The sequence below is a fragment of the Salvelinus alpinus genome, unplaced genomic scaffold (genome assembly GCF_045679555.1).
Source record: "Salvelinus alpinus unplaced genomic scaffold, SLU_Salpinus.1 scaffold_41, whole genome shotgun sequence".
Classification (NCBI taxonomy): domain Eukaryota; kingdom Metazoa; phylum Chordata; class Actinopteri; order Salmoniformes; family Salmonidae; genus Salvelinus; species Salvelinus alpinus.
This window is the reverse complement of record NW_027255982.1, coordinates 216,839-237,600: the sequence shown is the minus strand read 5'-3', so window position 1 is coordinate 237,600 and position 20,762 is coordinate 216,839. Positions and strand designations below refer to the sequence as shown.

The window sequence follows — 20,762 nt, the reverse complement described above, 5'->3', positions numbered from 1 at the left end:
CAGTATGGTGCTGGTAGGACCCTGGTTAAACTACAGTTATTACAGTATGGTGCTGGTAGGACCCTGGTTAAACTACAGTTATTACAGTATGGTGCTGGTAGGACCCTGGTTAAACTACAGTTATTACAGTATGGTGCTGGTAGGACCCTGGTTAAACTACAGTTATTACAGTATGGTGCTGGTAGGACCCTGGTTAAACTACAGTTATTACAGTATGGTGCTGGTAGGACCCTGGTTAAACTACAGTTATTACAGTATGGTGCTGGTAGGACCCTGGTTAAACTACAGTTATTACAGTATGGTGTTGGTAGGACCCTGGTTAAACTACAGTTATTACAGTATGGTGTTGATAGGACCCTGGTTAAAATACAGTCATTACAGTATGGTGCTGGTAGGACCCTGGTTAAACTACAGTTATTACAGCATGGTGCTGGTAGGACCCTGGTTAAACTACAGTTATTACAGTATGGTGTTGGTAGGACCCTGGTTAAACTACAGTTATTACAGTATGGTGCTGGTAGGACCCTGGTTAAACTACAGTTATTATGGTATGGTGTTGGTAGGGCCCTGGTTAAACTACAGTTATTATGGTATGGCGCTGGTAGGACCCTGGTTAAACTACAGTTATTACAGTATGTATGGTGCTGGTAGGACCCGGGTTAAACTACAGTTATTACAGTATGGTGCTGGTCGGACCCTGGTTAAACTACAGTCATTACACTATGGTGCTGGTAGGACCCTGGTTAAACTACAGTCATTACAGCATGGTGCTGGTAGGACCTTGATTAAACTACAGTTATTACAATATGGTGCTGGTAGGACCCTGGTTAAACTACAGTCATTACAGTATGGTGCTGGTAGGACCCTGGTTAAACTACAGTCATTACAGCATGGTGCTGGTAGGACCTTGATTAAACTACAGTTATTACAGTATGGTGCTGGTAGGACCCTGGTTAAACTACAGTCATTACAGCATGATGCTGGTAGGACCCTGGTTAAACTACAGTTATTACAGGATGGTGCTGGTAGGACCCTGGTTAAACTACAGTTATTACAGTATGGTGTTGGTAGGACCCTGGTTAAACTACATTTATTACAGTATGGTGCTGGTAGGACCCTGGTTAAACTACAGTTATTATGGTATGGTGTTGGTAGGGCCCTGGTTAAACTACAGTTATTATGGTATGGCGCTGGTAGGACCCTGGTTAAACTACAGTTATTACAGTATGTATGGTGCTGGTAGGACCCTGGTTAAACTACAGTTATTACAGTATGGTGCTGGTCGGACCCTGGTTAAACTACAGTCATTACACTATGGTGCTGGTAGGACCCTGGTTAAACTACAGTCATTACAGCATGGTGCTGGTAGGACCTTGATTAAACTACAGTTATTACAGTATGGTGCTGGTAGGACCCTGGTTAAACTACAGTCATTACAGTATGGTGCTGGTAGGACCCTGGTTAAACTACAGTCATTACAGCATGGTGCTGGTAGGACCTTGATTAAACTACAGTTATTACAGTATGGTGCTGGTAGGACCCTGGTTAAACTACAGTCATTACAGTATGGTGCTGGTAGGACCCTGGTTAAACTACAGTCATTACAGCATGGTGCTGGTAGGACCTTGATTAAACTACAGTTATTACAGTATGGTGCTGGTAGGACCCTGGTTAAACTACAGTCATTACAGTATGGTGCTGGTAGGACCCTGGTTAAACTACAGTCATTACAGCATGGTGCTGGTAGGACCTTGATTAAACTACAGTTATTACAGTATGGTGCTGGTAGGACCCTGGTTAAACTACAGTCATTACAGCATGGTGCTGGTAGGACCCTGGTTAAACTACAGTCATTACAGCATGGTGCTGGTAGGACCCTGGTTAAACTACAGTTATTACAGTATGGTGCTGGTAGGACCCTGGTTAAACTACAGTTATTACAGTATGGTGTTGGTAGGACCCTGGTTAAAATACAGTCATTACAGTATGGTGCTGGTAGGACCCTGGTTAAACTACAGTTATTACAGTATGGTGCTGGTAGGACCCTGGTTAAACTACAGTTATTACAGTATGGTGTTGGTAGGACCCTGGTTAAACTACAGTTATTACAGTATGGTGCTGGTAGGACCCTGGTTAAACTACAGTTATTATGGTATGGTGTTGGTAGGGCCCTGGTTAAACTACAGTTATTATGGTATGGCGCTGGTAGGACCCTGGTTAAACTACAGTTATTACAGTATGGTGCTGGTAGGACCCTGGTTAAACTACAGTTATTACAGTATGGTGCTGGTAGGACCCTGGTTAAACTACAGTCATTACAGTATGGTGCTGGTAGGACCCTGGTTAAACTACAGTTATTACAGTATGGTGCTGGTAGGACCCTGGTTAAACTACAGTTATTACAGTATGTATGGTGCTGGTAGGACCCTGGTTAAACTACAGTTATTACAGTATGGTGCTGGTAGGACCCTGGTTAAACTACAGTTATTACAGTATGGTGCTGGTAGGACCCTGGTTAAACTACAGTTATTACATTATGGTGCTGGTAGGACCCTGGTTAAACTACAGTTATTACAGTATGGTGCTGGTAGGACCCTGGTTAAACTACAGTTATTACAGTATGGTGCTGGTAGGACCCTGGTTAAACTACAGTTATTACAGTATGGTGCTGGTAGGACCCTGTTTAAACTACAGTTATTACAGTATGGTGCTGGTAGGACCCTGGTTAAACTACAGTTATTACAGTATGGTGCTGGTAGGACCCTGGTTAAACTACAGTTATTACAGTATGTATGGTGCTGGTAGGACCCTGGTTAAACTACAGTTATTACAGTATGGTGCTGGTAGGACCCTGGTTAAACTACAGTTATTACAGTATGGTGCTGGTAGGACCCTGGTTAAACTACAGTTATTACATTATGGTGCTGGTAGGACCCTGGTTAAACTACAGTTATTACAGTATGGTGCTGGTAGGACCCTGGTTAAACTACAGTTATTACAGTATGGTGCTGGTAGGACCCTGGTTAAACTACAGTTATTACAGTATGGTGCTGGTAGGACCCTGTTTAAACTACAGTTATTACAGTATGGTGCTGGTAGGACCCTGGTTAAACTACAGTTATTACACTATGGTGCTGGTAGGACCCTGGTTAAACTACAGTCATTACAGCTTGGTGCTGGTAGGACCCTGGTTAAACTACAGTTATTACAGTATGGTGCTGGTAGGACCCTGGTTAAACTACAGTTATTACAGCTTGGTGCTGGTAGGACCCTGGTTAAACTACAGTTATTACAGTATGGTGCTGGTAGGACCCTGGTTAAACTACAGTTATTACAGTATGGTGTTGGTAGGACCCTGGTTAAAATACAGTCATTACAGTATGGTGCTGGTAGGACCCTGGTTAAACTACAGTCATTACAGTATGGTGCTGGTAGGACCCTGGTTAAACTACAGTCATTACAGTATGGTGCTGGTAGGACCCTGGTTAAACTACAGTCATTACAGTATGGTGCTGGTAGGACCCTGGTTAAACTACAGTCATTACAGTATGGTGCTGGTAGGACCCTGGTTAAACTACAGTTATTACAGTATGGTGCTGGTCGGACCCTGGTTAAACTACAGTTATTACAGTATGGTGCTGGTAGGACCCTGGTTAAACTACAGTTATTACAGTATGGTGCTGGTAGGACCCTGGTTAAACTACAGTTATTACAGTATGGTGCTGGTAGGACCCTGGTTAAACTACAGTTATTACAGTATGGTGTTGGTAGGACCCTGGTTAAACTACAGTCATTACAGTATGGTGCTGGTAGGACCCTGGTTAAACTACAGTCATTACAGTATGGTGCTGGTAGGACCCTGGTTAAACTACAGTTATTACAGTATGGTGCTGGTAGGACCCTGGTTAAACTACAGTTATTACAGTATGGTGCTCTATGTATCAGATAGGACCCTGGTTAAATCAAATCAAATTCTATTGGTTACATACACATATTTAGCAGATGCTATTGCGGGTGTAGCGAAATGCTTGTGTTACTAGCTCCAACAGTATGGCGTAGGTGGGTACTGAGCATTGCACTAGTTCCATTACCCCTACCAACTAATAGAATCTCACTTTGATTCATCTCTGTTAGTGTATGTTTTTGGTGTCCACAGCCCTGGATGTTGGGGGTCTTTGCCTCTGGGGGTCTTTGCCTTGAGGATAACCCTGTGTGTGAAGCTAGTAGGAGCCATACTCATTTGTGTCAACCTCTCATCCGTCTATAGTCAGGTAGTTTGGTTTGGGAGGAGTTGGGTTTTGCTCCCCAGCCAGCTGGTTGCCCTGTTGGCCGTTGCCCTCTTTCTCTCCTGTGGTTCTGTGGATGTTAGTGTTGTGCAGAGAAACAGATTCACTTCCTATAGCGGTGTGGCTGCTTGCCTCAGGGGGAGTGAGATAGAACGTAAGCGTTCAGTAGCCAGACCACCGTGGCCGGACAGGGTCAGTCATTGTGTCGACTCAGTGTACTGGATGCTCCCCCGCAGTGTTGAGACGTTGAGACAATCCACTGGAACTCTCAGTCCACTGGCCTTCCGAGACACACACACACACACGCACACACGCACACACACACACACACACACACACACACACACACACACACACACACACACACACACACACACACACACACACACACACACACACACACACACACACACACACACACACACACACACACACACAGAGAAGACTCACCACACCACAGGGCTTAGCCCGGATCATTCCACATTCCGTATTCCGCCTCTGGAAGCCCATGCATGTATTAGCATAATTGAGGTATTTTAATATTGTTTTAGCGGGTGAAGAGCAACAGCACAAACAACCTCTTGGTGGATGGACTTTAGAGTGTGTGTTCTTTATTTGCATCAGGTGATGATTCAGCCTAATGGGGAATTCACTGGTTGTTTAAAGGAGCGATACGCAGTTGCTACATCCATTTTGGACTTGGAATTCATTCTTGAAGAATATGTCTTATAAATAAATGGCTGATGAGTTTAGTTCAACTGTCGTATCCCATCAGAACCCACAATATCAGCTTGTTTAAGTCCAATGTTTGTAAACAACCTAAATGTAAACAAACAGAATATAGGCTCAAAACATGGTCAAAACTCATTTTGATATCATGTATGGTCAATCCTGGCATTTAGCTCTGTTTATGAATTTGAAAGTGGTTACATTTCTCCAGCGCCATCCCCCAGCGTTTTACCAAAAACAGTGGTGGGGTGCCAGCTTTGTTGTCGTTTCAACTGCTGAGTTCCCCTATGACGGTTGTAACGTTTATGTTAATGCTGTGCACTTTCATATTTTGAGTACATGGTCCACAGTTCATCCATGTAACCACTCTCTGTTGGTTGATTCATGCTGTAGGCCTGTCTGTTCTGTTTACATACTGAGTCAGGTGAATGTGTGGGAATGGGTCATTTGGGTTCTGTGTGTGTGAATGGCAGCGTTGGGCAAGGTTTTGTGTGTTTGTGTGTGTGTGGGATCAGTGTTAGAGGTGGCAGATTCTCAGTGAGTTGAGGCTCTCTGGGACGATAGTCCTCACTGTGGGACACCAGATGGGCACAGCTGCTGCTCTACCCTACAGCTGAATCTGTCCCCCAAGGTGTGTGTGTGTGTGTGTGTGTGTGTGTGTGTGTGTGTGTGTGTGTGTGTGTGTGTGTGTGTGTGTGTGTGTGTGTGTGTGTGTGTGTGTGTGTGTGTGTGTGTGTGTGTGTGTGTGTGTGTGTGTGTGTGTGTGTGTTTGTGTGTGTGTGTGCTTGCCTGCGTTTGATGTGCTAATGTTATTGTCACTGGCCATATTATATTGTTTAATTATTCTCCCATCTTACAACCACACTTCAATAGTACCTAAACTGGTCAGCTGTGTAATGCATGCCAGATATCCTGGCTACACATCCCAGGACTGCGTTCACCCCCATCATGTTCTGGTGTGTCACACAGAGAAGCTAGGCACGTTCTGGTGTGTTGCACACAGCAGCTATGCAGAGTGGCTTTTTTGTGCCTGTGGAGGACAATTCTCCAGTGAGGGCAGCGGAAATATCTATGAACAGATTTTTCACCTGAAGCGAGAATAACAATAAGCTCTGCTGACAGAAAAGCTACATTTGAAACCAAACCTTCTGAGAAATCATTTGGCAATGTATAAGTATGAGTCATAATGATAATAACTCTCCATCTGTTGCTCGAATGATAAATAATGAAATCAACCTTTATTGTCTGATGCAACGTTCATAACCCGCTGGCACGGTTGTAATTCCCAGTTGTGAAGTCATAAATACCAGTTGGATGCAGTCACATGCTTTGTACTCATTGAGAAACACTGACTGGCTAAAGGCCAACAAGCTGCGTCAACCATAAACTAAAAGTACAGCTACCATGCTTGTAAACAAATTATAATGCTCAAAAACCATATTAATAGATTGCTTTTTATAAATAATGGTTTGTTGTTGTATTTGACTGCCAAAAATGCATCAACGTTATTTCCTTACTAGGTGACATCGGAGGTCAGCATGTGGGAGAAGTTGGAGCTCAGGGATGATAGACAAGTTTCCCACTAGTAATTACCAGTTTGAGGGGCGTTCAAGTGGATTTTTGTGGTAAATACCACCTTCCCAGTTTTTGTGAACGCAGCATTAGTCACCTACTGTACCTGTGAAGATATCCTATCTATTAAGTTTCAGTGGAAAACTATGATTATGTTGCATAAGTATACCAATCAGTTGGCTACATAGTTTATATGGATGGGCATTAGAAATTATTTCACTATTCAAATAATATGAAGGTGGAGTGGGACCAGGGGACTTACCTAGGATGGAGAGTGCACCAGAGGAGGGGGGGTCTGCAGCGGTGCGGAGGCCACCAGAGGCGAGAGACGGGGGACACGGTGGTGAGGCCGACGGAGCAGCGCCTGGGGAGGGGTGCTCAATGGTGGCAGAGAGGCCACCGGAGGCAGTGCAGCGGGAGGATGGTAGGGCAGTGGGAGGCGAGATACAAGTAGATCAGGAATTCAGTGAGGCCTTTGGGAATACGTGTTTACATTTTGTGTACTTAAACGTCCGAAGCCTACTACCGAAGATAGATGAGATATGTCTGTTGCTTCGCAAATCAGAGGTGGGTGTCTTATGTTTTACAGAGACAGGAAGGATCGGAATGGTGGGGGGGATATGTGCGTTTGTAAGATCGGACATTGCTTATAACATCAGATCGGATTTAAGCATTGATCTGGAGATTGTCTGGTTGGATATCTGCCTTCCCAAAACCAAGCCGATTTTGTTGGGGGTGTGTTATAGGCCGCCCAATCAGAATGCATTCTATGTAGGTCTCGAAATTGTGTTGTCAAACTGTAATGATTTCCTGTTGAAGGAAATCATTTCGTTAGGGGATTTCAATACTGATGTCTGCAAAAAGGAAAACCCAACTCACAATGTATTTATGCACTTCTGTAGATCACTTGCCCTGACCCAAATGACCCAAATGACATACCCCACCAGGGTATGTGAAACAGTGCAAAGTACAATTGACTTAATATTGGTGTCTGATCAATCCAAAATATCGCAGAGTGGAGTAATAGTATATGGAATCAGTGATCATTTTATTACATTTTGCACAAGGAGGGTTTTTAAAGATATATTATAGTGTCACAAAACTGTTAGAATCAGAGGACTCAAAAAATACTGTGTTGAAATGTTTAGGGAGGAAGTGGGTAAAATTGACTGGTCACCTGTGCTAGATAGTGTAGGGATAGACAGTGCCTAGGAAGCCTTTAAATCTAGATTCCTTGATGTGGTGAATGTGATGGCTCCCATTAGACGGGTCAGGGTAAAGCAGAGATCTAGCCCTTGGTTTAATCATGAGATTCTAGAATCTATCCAAGCAAGGAATAAGGCCTTGATGAAATTTTAGAACTCTCAAGAGCAGCCTGATTTTCTCCTATATAAACGTCACAGAAATTAAGCACAGCGCAGGGTGGATGAAGCTAAGAGGGATTACTTTGCTGATAAAATCATTGAGAACAAAAATGACCCTAAAAAGCTTTGGAAATCATTTAAGGAACTAGGCTGTAGTAGTACTACCAAAAACAAACTGAACAGTATTGGACTGAACATCAGGGGGGAGATTGTATATGAAAAAGCAGAGGTTGCCAATGAATTAAACTATTTTTGTTACTTCTGTTGCCAGCAAGCTGGTTAGCAAGCTGGTTAGAAAGCTGCCCACCAGTTCTGGTATGTATGGAAACGACCAAGTCAATAAGTATAATGCCGAGTTACGGGTTCAGCCAAACTCTTTTGCAAAGGTAGCAACAGCCAAAATAGCCAGTATGCTAGCAGAGCTTAAATGCTCCAAAGCCACAGGCCTGGATAATATTCCTGCAAGGTTTCTTATAGATTCTGCTGAGCAAATTGCCCCTTGTATTACGCATATCGTTAATCATTGTCTTGAACAAGGCATCTTTCCCAGGAACATGAAACACACTAAAGTTATACCTCTGTAAAGAAGGGGATAAAGTCTGACCCTGGGAATTATAGGCCTGTATCTCAATCAATCAATCACATATATTTATAAAGCCCTTCTTACATCAGCTGATGTCACAAAGTACTGTACAGAAACCCCGCCTTAAACCCCAAACAGCAAGCAATGCAGAGGTAGAAGCAGGTTTAGTATTTATCCTCAGTGTAACATCAAAGATCCAGGAGAGAGTTGTACATGAGCAAATGTATGAATATGTCAACAAACACAGTCTAATGTATGATTTTTAGTCGGGTTTTAGAAAAACATACTCCACTGATTCATGTCTACTTTACTTGACTGACTTCATCAGGAAAGAGATTGATGAGGGAAATCTCTGTGGAATGGTACTGCTTGACCTACAAAAGGCCTCCGATACAGTTAACCACTGTCTCTTAATCTCCAAACTGGAAGCACTAGGGTTACGCAGTATCCCTCTAGGCTGGGTAAAGTCCTTTTTATCAGGTAGGGAGCAATAGTACAGGTTAATGGTTCACTGTCTCAGGCAGAACCAATGAGTTGTGGCGTTCTGCAGGGGAGCGTGCTTGGGCCTTTACTGTTTTTACTGTATAATAACAATATGAAAGATGCTTGTTCTTGCCGTCTTTTCCTTTATGCGGATGGCTCTACACTTCTGGTGTCTCACAAAAGTAAAACTATGTTGGAGAGCATACTTAGCACAGAGCTTACTAACATTAGCAAATGGCTTGGAGATAATAAGGTATCTCTACACTTAGTTAAAACTAAAGCAATTATTTTTGGATCCAGACCTAAATTGAGTAGGTCCTTTGAAATCAGAGTGGAGTTAGGGGGGAGGTGCTGACTACTAAAACCTCTGTTAGCTACCTGGGATGCATCCTTGATGGAAGATTGGGAGGTGTGAACATGGCCACTAAAGTGCTAGGGAAGGTTAATGCCAGGACTACATTTTTGGCTAGAAAGTCCAAGCTGCTTGATAAGGACTCCATGAAAGTGCTAGCCACTGCCATCATTCAATGCCACTTTGACTATACTAGTACTTCCTGGTTTGGGAGCTTATCTAAGCTTATGAAGGGGAAGCTCCATATAGCCCAGAATAAGCTGATCAGGGTAGTATTGAAGTGAATCCATGTACTCACATAGGCAGGAGCTGCTTTCAGGAACTCAACTGGTTGCCTGTTGAGGGTGTCCCAGATTAGACTGGGTTTGGTTTACACAAGTATTTATGATTCTGTGCCCAGATATCTAAGTGATTACTTTCCCAGTGTTAGGGATGCACACAATCACAGCACCATCAGGTGTTGCAAATGTGTGCTTATACAGGTTCAGGAGCAATGCTAGGAAAGGTATTTTCTTGTATACTGGAGCCTCAGAGTTGAATGAGTTGCTTCTTCCCATAAAAACTACTGCCTCTCTGGGCAGCTTTAAAAATAAAGTAAAAAACTGTTTATCTTCTGTGCCCATATGAATGACCCCTATGATATACCTCTGTAAATGACGTCACTCAAAATGACGTAAAATGCCACAACAGCAGACAGTGCAGTGGTTTTCAGGGTGCTATTCCAGTATTTGTTGGCTAGGGGTGGCAGGTAGCCTGGCGGGTAGGAGCGTTGGACCAGTAACCGAAAGTTTGCTGCATGGAATCCCTGAGCTGACAAGGTAAAAATCTGTTGTTTTGCCCCTGAGCAAGGCAGTTAACCCACTGTTCCCCGGGCGCCGAAGACGTGGATGTTGATTAAGGCAGCCCTCTGAGTCAGAGGGGTTGGGTTAAATGCGGAAGACACATTTCAGTTGAATGCATTCAGTTGTACAACTGACTAGATATCCCCCCTTTCCCTAACATGAGCATCAGCTAAAAGCAATAGTGAATATGTCTGTTTGCCGTCATAGAACTGATTCTGTTTCAACAAAAAGTTTTCTGGTGAGTGTTTTGCATTGATCTGTGTCAGGTCTTGTGAACCCTCCGTTGGTGCGCGCCTGCAGGCTATTTGAAGTGGGGTAATAGCCTACTGTTGTCAGGGCTGACCGGAAGCCTAAATGTGCGCTATGATAGTAAAATGCCTTTTCATGTGAAACGCAACCCATAACCCATAGCCCATGAGAGAGAAAAAGGAGCTTTAAAATAAAACAATCACTGTGCGTCCTCAGAACTGTAGGCTACATTTAAAGTCAGGCCAATTCATTTATCAGGATCATTAATGGATATATCCAAAGAATTGGCAATATATACAAAGGTAAAACAAAGGAAAATGCCCACGGTTTGCTGTAATTTCAGCTGCTTGATGTGATTGTGTGTTAGTTTTAGTTGGCTAGTTAGCTACAGTAGCAAAGGAGAAGTAACAATTAGCCTAGCTATCCTCAGTGCTTCATTTGTAAATCGGGAAGTACTGGAACAAAAAGTGAGAATGAGAGGGGGGTGACCTGGGCAGCTCTGAGGTACCGGAACGCATGAAAAAAATAATCACCTTTATAATAAAGCATTGCATGCATATCATCACATTTGCGTAGTGGCATGGGGAACAATGTTAGTGGCATAGAGTCTGGGAAAATGTTTGTCTTTTAAAAACGCATTTCATTTGACTGGAGACTTTGGTATAATCTTTTTTAATGCCTTGTTCAAAACAACTAGGAACTCGCAACTGGGAAATCTCAGAATTCCGACTTCCGTGCGTTCAAGACAACTGGGAACTCAAAAAAAAAAAATAGCTCCAATTGGTCAAATTTGTTTTGAATAGTCATCTAACTCGGAATTCCAAGTCAGGAACTCTGGCCTCTTTCTAGAGCTCCGACCTGAAGATCACTGACATCATGATTCCAACTCGAGTTCCCAATTGTCTTAAAATCACCATAATACCACACAAATTATCGAAATGGGAGGCTACTTTGACAAAGAACAACTGAGAATCTGAGATCAATAAAAACGAACTTGTCTTGAATCCATCAATAGCTATTGTAGGCTACAATATGAGTAGGAAATTATAGTCCTAAATTATTTCCAGTTCCACTGACTCACCCAATGGCACGCAGCTCCCTCGCTAGTGATGGCCGATGCGTTCGTGCCAGAAGCCTCTCTCTCCTGTTTTACTTTGTAAAATACTTGGAAGTTGATCAAGTATTTTGGTAGCCTACAGCATAGAGTCTTCTCTTTTCAGCAGGAGCCATTTGCTTTCCAACCTGTTTTGTCTGCATGCTGTTTGTTCACTGACAGATTTGCCACGTGTTCAGACTGTAGGCTATGCCTTGTTATTGGGATACACACAATTTTTTTTCAAGACGCTATTGATCCTCTGTGGCAAAATTATAGGCTTTCTAGTGTAGTAGGCTATTCTGAATTATTTAATTTATTTCTGAACAAACAGCATTAACTCTATAACTTTGGCAAATGTATTTAAATTCATCAGTGTTGCTGCAGCTCCTCCAGGACCCTTCGCACGGTTAAGATTCTATAAGGAAATAAATGATGAAGTGCAATGCTGGAGAGATGAGAATTGCAGGCTCATGTCTATCAGAGCAGAGAGAGGGAGATAAATCATAGAAACTGAATCTCATTGTAGTTCTGAGAGAGATACGGGGGGGGGGGGGGGCAACTCAAAAGAAATACATTTTATCGCTTTTATTTGAATTTTGACATTGCAAAAAGTTAAAATAATTGTTCAAACCAGGAGAGGTAACGGATCCGGCCAAACCCCCTCTAAAAGGCTGTTTCCCTTGGCTTCGCCTCGGGCCTAAGAACAGCCCTTAGTCGTGAGTTATCACATGATAATCCCCAGGTCCTCATGCCTTATTGCTTAAAAACTGATGTGCTGCTTGTTCGTTATATTGTCTAGACATATGTACTGCTGCTTCAAATGTGCATGTTTTACCCTGTATTAAAGGTACACCTAGTCCAATTATCCTGGTACCTGCAATGTGTGAACCAACCAATCGGAGACCTGTTGGCAAGGACTCAGCTGAATTGTGTCCAAAGGTCTTCACCTTGGCAGAACTCAGAGTTTCCCTCTCTCTGAGCTCAGACCCCCTCTGACACCTTGGGGGGGGAAAATCACCTGTCACTCCTGAAGTGTCACCGCCCGCGGTCACCGTGGAGATATCCAGGAAGTCACTCACAGCATGGAGCTGTCACCACCGCTTTATCTCCACGGCAACATTTAAGGGCAAAGATCCAATACCCATCAATCACGCGGCAACCGCCCCCAAAAAATGTGATGTGAGAGATAAGAGAGAGGTGTTCTTATTGGAATAGACTGACTGACTGGCAGTGTCATTTCTGCCGTTCTCAAACAAGAGGGGTTGGAAAATGGAATATGAATTAGATTCTACCGCTCAAAGCATCAACGATGACAGTTGTTTCTAATTTGAGCTACTTGAATGACAGACTCAATGAGATCGGCAGGAATCTCAGAACATTGTTGCTGTCTAACTTTAGACAAATTAGAAATATGACAGGGCATGCCAGGTTAGAAAACACTAAGCTGAAAGCTAAATGTTCACAGTAAATACCAAATAGCCTAAATTAAAACTTTAGAGTGCTTTGAAGTTTTTAAAAGAACAATCCTTAGCTAAATGGAAGGCCCTGCAAAAACATCCAGCTGTGTATTGTGTGTGCTTTGTAAATGTTTCCTTTTATAGTTAAGCCATATGACCATTCTCCCTCCACAGACAGTAACATACACACACAGAGAGAGAGAGAGCCCCCCCCCCCCCCCCCACACACACACTTCAGCTAAGTCTTTAGAAAGGAAAGCTGTTCTTGTGAAAGATACCCTGAGAAGCAATGTGAAATGGTTATCTCCAAATTAACCACTGCTGGACACTCATTAAAACATGGGCGCAAATTGAATTCACTCCACAGAATTTAATGAATCAAGAAATGTCCCCTCATTCAGTGTCATTTAGCTAGAACTGTGATGGCACTCTGTTAGGCGCTTTTGCTCTTTTTCTTCTGTATTATTCAAAGGTGTGCTAATTGCAAAATTAACATTTTAGGCGACCGAGAGTCATCACCAATCGATTGGTTGAAATGTTTAAATGTGTATTTTTCCATAGACTGTATGTACTGAACTTGTCTGAAGCTGTAAGCACGCTGTTTGATTAAATAATTAAGACACACAAATGACTCAAGAGGGAGCCAGAGATCAATATAGCCTAACCAGAAGAAAGAAACTGTTTCCGACCCTCCTCCCGCTGCTGCTGGCATTTGCAGATTTTGCCCTTACGCTGGGGCGGAGCCAGAGGGGTGTCCGGGGTGGATACCCCTGACATCTGATTGGCCATCCCGGGTGCCACCCCAAAATTGTATTTGCTACTGGCAGTTTGATGCTGATTGACATCTCATTTTACCTCTTGTTGAAAGAAGCATTTTTTATTTTACATTCGGCACACATTTTTCAAATCGAGGATGATGAAGAGATAATATTAACGTTTGTTGTGAGATACAGAAGAATAAAAATAAGAAGAACATACAGAAGAAGAAGAGAGAATATTCCCACAGCTCCACGAGATCTTTTGGCGATTGGCGAAAGCATCACATTTGAAGTAAGTTTTAAACCCGATGCTAAACCTAAACTTTGTGTCGCTGTGTAAGTTAACGTTAGACCTTTGGCTCCATTAACAGACAGTTAAACAGATAAGAGAGATCGGTTCCCAATTTAGCCAAACATTATATTTACATCTGTGCTAGTAATACACACATATACAGTGCAGTGTCGTAAGTTACAGTATATTAATGTTTAGCTAATGTGGGGTAACTAGTAGGCTACAGCTGTCAGTGTTCAGCAAGTTAACAATCAGCAATTTGAAATCCATTATCTCAGTTAGATTCTTGTACTTGAACTCAAAACGAACAATTGTTATTATCAATCTGTTAACGTTATAAAAAGATTACCACAATTTGTAGATAGCCTGTTTGCTATCGTAAAGGTGTAAGAAATTATAACTATAGCCTGTTTGCTATCGTAAAGGCATAAGAAATTATAGCTAGCTAAGTTGCTTACTGCAGAGTAGGGCTAGCCATGATCTAACTAGTAACTTAGGCTGGTAGTTGATTTTAAGATACAGTTATGATAATGGGGATTTGTAATTAAGATTGAGATTGGACTAAAATGTGGGTAATTGGATGCTTAGATGTAACCATATTTTTTGCATAGGGTCAATTAAACATGAAATGAAAGGGAGAGATATCAGACTTATTTTTAAAGAATCACAAACAGGCGGATCAGGTGCAAACAGACCCCAGCCCTTGCATCACCACCCGGACCCCAGAACAGCTCCCTACCTGAGGCTAGTCAGACTCAGTGTGGTCAGACTTTACGAAGACCCAGTCTACCACCACCAGGTCAGAGCATCTACCAGGCAGTCAGTCACATGCCCAGTTCAGAATTTAAGATCAGCTTCAGCGTGTAATATATGATTTTGTCAGATTAAGCCTCACTTTAAAATGTTGGTTGTTGATTCATGTGTGTTTTGATGGCTGTGGCATTTTTATTGTGATTATACACTAATGGTTTTTGTATTATTTTAATGTAATAGATGTATCAAGGGATGACACAGAGACCTCTGAGCAAGACAGTGAGCCAGAGCTGCCAGGAGATGTCATCGAGCCCCTCCCTACTGCATCAAGCACCAGATATGCTGTTCCAGAAGGACCCAATGGTAGGCCAGGCCTATACTTTAAACTACACATTTTAGTTAGCAGCTGTTGGTATCTAATCTTGTGGATCCCTTAATTATTCATTTCCATAGAGATATGACACATTATTTAATGTGTATTTCAGACACTTCAAGATCCAGAGAAGAGGGTACTGTACAGCCGTGTTTGAAAAAATTTCCCAGAACTCAGCATGGTACTAGGAACGGGGCTTTCAACAACTCCTGGTATAAGGACAATTCATGGCTTGAATATTCTGTAAGTCAAGATTCAACGTATTGTTTTTCGTCTGTAGGCATTTTTCTCTGCCCAATACACCTGAATCTGCCTTCACATCACAGTCAGGTTTTTGTAACCAGAAAAAGGCAGTCCCTCCTGCAGCAAAGCACCCCACAATATGATGCTGCCACCCCCGTGCTTCACGGTTGGGATGGTGTTCTTCGGCTTACAAGCCTCCCCCTTTTTCCTCCAAACATAACGATGGTCATTATGGCCAAACAGTTCTATTTTTGTTTCATCAGACCAGAGGACAGTTCTCCAAAAAGTACAATATTTGTACCCATGTACAGTTGCAAACCGTAGTCTGGCATTTTTATGGTGGTTTTGGAGCAGTGGCTTCTTCCTTGCTGAGCGGCCTTTCAGGTTATGTCGATATAGGACTCGTTTTACTGTGGATAGAGATACTTTTGTACCTGTTTCCTCCAGCATCTTCACATGGTCCTTTGCTGTTGTTCTGGGATTGATTTGCACTTTTCGCACCAAAGTACGTTCATCTCTAGGAGACAGAACGCGTCTCCTTCCTGAGCGGTTAGACGGCTGTGTGGTCCCATGGTGTTTATACTCGCGTACTATAGTTTGTACAGATGAACATGGGCTGTGTAACTTGCGTCAGGCGTTTGGAAATTGCTCCCAAGGAGGAACCAGACTTGTGGAGGTCTACCATTTTTTATCTGAGGTCATACATCCACAGGTACACCTCCAATGACTCAAATTATGTAAATTAGCCTATCAGAAGCTTCTAAAGCCATGACATAATTTTCTGGAATTTTCCAAGCAGTATAAGGCACAGTCAACTTAGTGTATGTAAACTTCTGACCCACTGGAATTGTGATACAGTGAATTATAAGTGTAAACAATTGTTGGAAAAATTACTTGTGTCATGCACATAGTAGATGTCCTAACCGACTTGTCAAAACTATAGTTTGTTAACAAGAAATTTGTGGAGTGGTTGAAAAACGAGTTATAATGACTCCATCCTAAGTGTATGTAAAATTCCAACTGTATATAAGCATAAATATGATACTGTAAGTTTGTAATATTGATGGGCACCAAAATTATTTATATTTTTCATGTCTGTTTCTGCATGATACCTGGTATGTCAAATTGCAGTGTGTTTTTCTGTAAATGTACTTTTTAGTAAATAAACTATGCAATTTATGTAACACACACATGCTATCTTATCTCCTTGGTGCTTGAGCTTTTTTTCAGAATTTTTTGGGGATGTTTGGGGATGTTCAACTCTAGTGAAGTAACCTTTTGGACCACACTGTCTACCACATTGAAGAACTCCAGGTTAAGTGAATTATCACTTCTACCTCTAATCAGCAATCATAGGTAGGGCTGGGCGATATGGCCAAAATCTCATATCCCGATATAGGTCATTTCATATCCCGATAACGATACATATCACAATATACACATTTTCTGTAAATTCAATGAATAAATTGTCTATAGAAAATGACCACATGTAAAGGCCTATTTCTTATTACATGTTGAATTATACTCAACTAATAAAAAGTACTTACTCATATTTGATTATTTCTCCTTTTATTTAGAACTTTTGTGCAAATTTTCAATTCAGCAGGTAACAAATATAAAATATGAATGTATAAAATCTAAAAAGGTAGACAGAAAACACTTCAACTATAGTTGCAAACAAAATAAATATAGGCCTAAAATATAGCCACTGTTTTGAGCACTCAACTGTACTTTTTTGGGTCTCATCCGTAGACCCTCTCCGTACTGTTTCACATGATTCTTGCGTAGGTGGTCAAATAGGTTAGTGGTGTTTGAGCATGTTGTTGGGACTGGCCTGCGGCATATTTTGCAGAGGACGTCTGGTCCGTGTCAGACTTTTCATACCCAAACCACGTCCATGCGACCGAAGTAGCCCTTCTTTTAGTTATGGTCTCCGTGCTCTGTGTCACGTTCACTCTCCTCCATGTTTGTTTGTGTTGTAAATTTCCTTCCACACGGCACGTTGACAAAAAATATTGCCGTAAAGAGTGTGACTTGGGACACAACGAAATAAACGATAGAGCATAATATGAAACGGTAGACGTTTTTCTATCGTCACACAACATGTATATCGTCATATCGCCCAGCCCTAATCATAGGATTCATTCATGCTCCTTAGATGCCAGGTTAGGGTAACACACACATTTTCTGTCATGGTCTATGGACCTCCTGAAGTAACCTTGGCCACCCCCTGGCCACCCCATATATAAAACTATAGTTCCGCCTCTGCCTTTACGCTCCTGGAGTTGCTAGGCTACACCAACGGTCGGCAACCTTTTCCATTTGGAGTGCCAATTTATCTTACCATTCCTACTGATCTGTGTGCCTGTTATGATTTTGATATGCACATTTTTGTGGTACAGTTTCATTTAATTTATAATAGTCTTGGTATATCAAAATCATTGTCTGTGGTTAATGATACAAATCTAAAAGTAACTTTTATTGCCATTGCCAAAACATATTCTGGGCCCTCAGAGTTTCCCGTGACAGTCAGCTCGGGACAGACACAGCTGTAGGTTATTTGTGAAAGGGATAAGAAGTAATCAAGTATTTTATGACTGGAACAGAGCATTACATTTTTCCTTTCAATGCCGAGTGGTTATCGAAATGGAGAGAGCTGGAAATATTTGCATTCTCAATTGAGTCTAAAAACATACTTTGTTTAGTTGCTGTTTGAGGTCCACAGCTCATTAGTGGTGATATGTTAAGATAATCAAAGATACTTTTATACATCCCCAAATGGGCATATTTATAGGCCTGCATTTGCACGCAGGCCAGGTAGACTAGTCCTAGCTAGCTATTTAGTTGTGCATGTGGATGATGCGTAATTAGGTGCGAGTCCTTACTGGAGGTCGACCGATTGATCGGAATGGCCGATTAATTAGGGCCGATTTCAAGTTTTCATAACAATCGGAAATCGGTATATATATATATATATATATATATATATATATATATATTTTTTTTTTTACACCTTTATTTAACCAGGCAAGTCAGTTAAGAACACATTTTTATTTTCAATGACGGCCTAGGAACGGTGGGTTAACTGCCTTGTTCAGGGGCAGAACGACAGATTTTTACCTTGTCAGCTCGGGGATTCAATCTTGCAACCTTACGGTTAACTAGTCCAACGCTCTAACCACCTGCTTCTCATTGCACTCCACAAGGAGCCTGCCTGTTACGCGAATACAGTAAGAAGCCAAGGTAAGTTGCTAGCTAGCATTAAACTTATCTTATAAAAAACAATCAATCAATCAATCATAATCACTAGTTAACTACACATGGTTGATGATATTACTAGTTTATCTAGCATGTCCTGCGTTGCATATATTCGATGCGGTGCGCATTTGCGAAAAAGGACTGTCGTTGCTCCAACGTGTACCTAACCATAAACATCAATGCCTTTCTTAAAATCAATACACAAGTATATATTTTTAAACCTGCATATTTAGTTAATATTGCCTGCTAACATGAATTTCTTTGTGTCACTTCTCTTGTAACAGAGTCAGGGTATATGCAGCAGTTTGGGCCGCCTGGCTCGTTGCGAACTGTGTGAAGACTATTTCTTCCTAACAAAGACAGCCAACTTCACCAAACGGGGGATGATTTAACAAAAGCGCATTTGCAAAAAAAGCACAACCGTTGCACGACTGTACCTAACCATAAACATCAATGCCTTTCTTAAAATCAATACACAGAAGTATATATTTTTAATCCTGCATATTTAGCTAAAAGAAATCCAGGTTAGCAGGCAATATTAACCAGGTGAAATTGTGTCACTTCTCTTGCATTCATTGCACGCAGAGTCAGGGTATATGCAACAGTTTGAGCCACCTGGCTCGTTGCGAACTAATTTGCCAGAATTTTACGTAATTATGACATAACATAACAAGGTTGTGCAATGTAACAGGAATATTTAGACTTATGGATGCCACCCGTTAGATAAAATATGGAACGGTTCCGTATTTCACTGAAATAATAAATGTTTTGTTTTCGAGATGATAGTTTCCGGATTCTACCATATTAATGACCTAAGGTTCGTATTTCTGTGTGTTATTATGTTATAATTAAGTCTGTGATTTGACAGAGCATTCTGACTGAGCGATGGTAGGCACCAGCAGGCTCGTAAGCATTCATTCAAACAGCACTTTCGTGCGTTTTGCCAGCAGCTCTTCGCAATGCTTCAAATATAGGTGTAACCGATGTGAAATGGCTAGATAGTTAGCGGGGTGCGCGCTAATAGCGTTTCAAACGTCACTCGCTCTGAGACTTGGAGTAGTTGTTCCCTTGGCTCTGCATGGGTAACGCTGCTTCGAGGGTGGCTGTTGTCGATGTGTTCCTGGTTCAAGCCCAGGTAGGAGCGAGGAGAGGGACAGAAGCTATACTGTTACACTGGCAATACTAAAGTGCCTATAAGAACATCCAATAGTAAAAGGTATATGAAATACAAATCGTATAGAGAGAAATAGTCCTATAATTCCTATAATAACTACAACCTAAAACTTCTTACCTGGGAATATTGAAGACTCATGTTAAAAGGAACCACCAGCTTTCATATGTTCTCATGTTCTGAGCAAGGAACTTAAACGTTAGCTTTCTTACATGGCACATATTGCACTTTTACTTTCTTCTCCAACACTTTGTTTTTGCATTATTTAAACCAAATTGAACATGTTTCATTATTTATTTGAGGCTAAATTGATTTTATTGATGTGTTATATTAAGTTAAAATAAGTGTTCATTCAGTATTGTTGTAATTGTCATTATTACAACAACAACAAAAAAATCGGCCGACTAATCAGTATCGGCTTTGTTTTGTCCTCCAATAATCGGTATCGGTATCGGTATCGGCGTTGAAAAATCATAATCGGTCGACCTCTAGTCTTTACTCAACAACGGCGATTAATAAATTGACAAAACTCGAAAATGGAATGAAATGAACAAAAACTTGTCTCTCACAAGTGTAGCATAGGTTGTGAGTTCTGCAAACAACGTATCCACTCAGACAATGAAAACGGTAAACAACTGTAATAATAATATATTGAATGCATTAACAGAAATGACCGGCCTGTCGACTAAATGTGGTCAGTCCTAGTATAGATACATTATACAATAAACCTTAATTACATTGAAACTAGTAATTAGAGTTCTTACTTCACTTGGTTGTTTGATGATGAGGTAGCCTAGCCTTAACGGTGACTGTATATGAGCTTAATGGATTATCAAAATATAGTATTTGAAAGGCAGACATTTTAATGGGTGAGGAATAGGTCATTTTTATAAACCGTCCT

The 20,762-nt window shown here is 41.6% G+C and overlaps 1 protein-coding gene across 2 annotated transcripts in view; it reads left to right on the top strand.

Moving 5' to 3' along the window:
* The window catches only part of LOC139567061 (polypeptide N-acetylgalactosaminyltransferase-like 6), a 248,444-nt gene that overhangs the window by 69,378 nt on the left and 158,304 nt on the right, over positions 1-20,762 (top strand). The window lies entirely within an intron of this gene.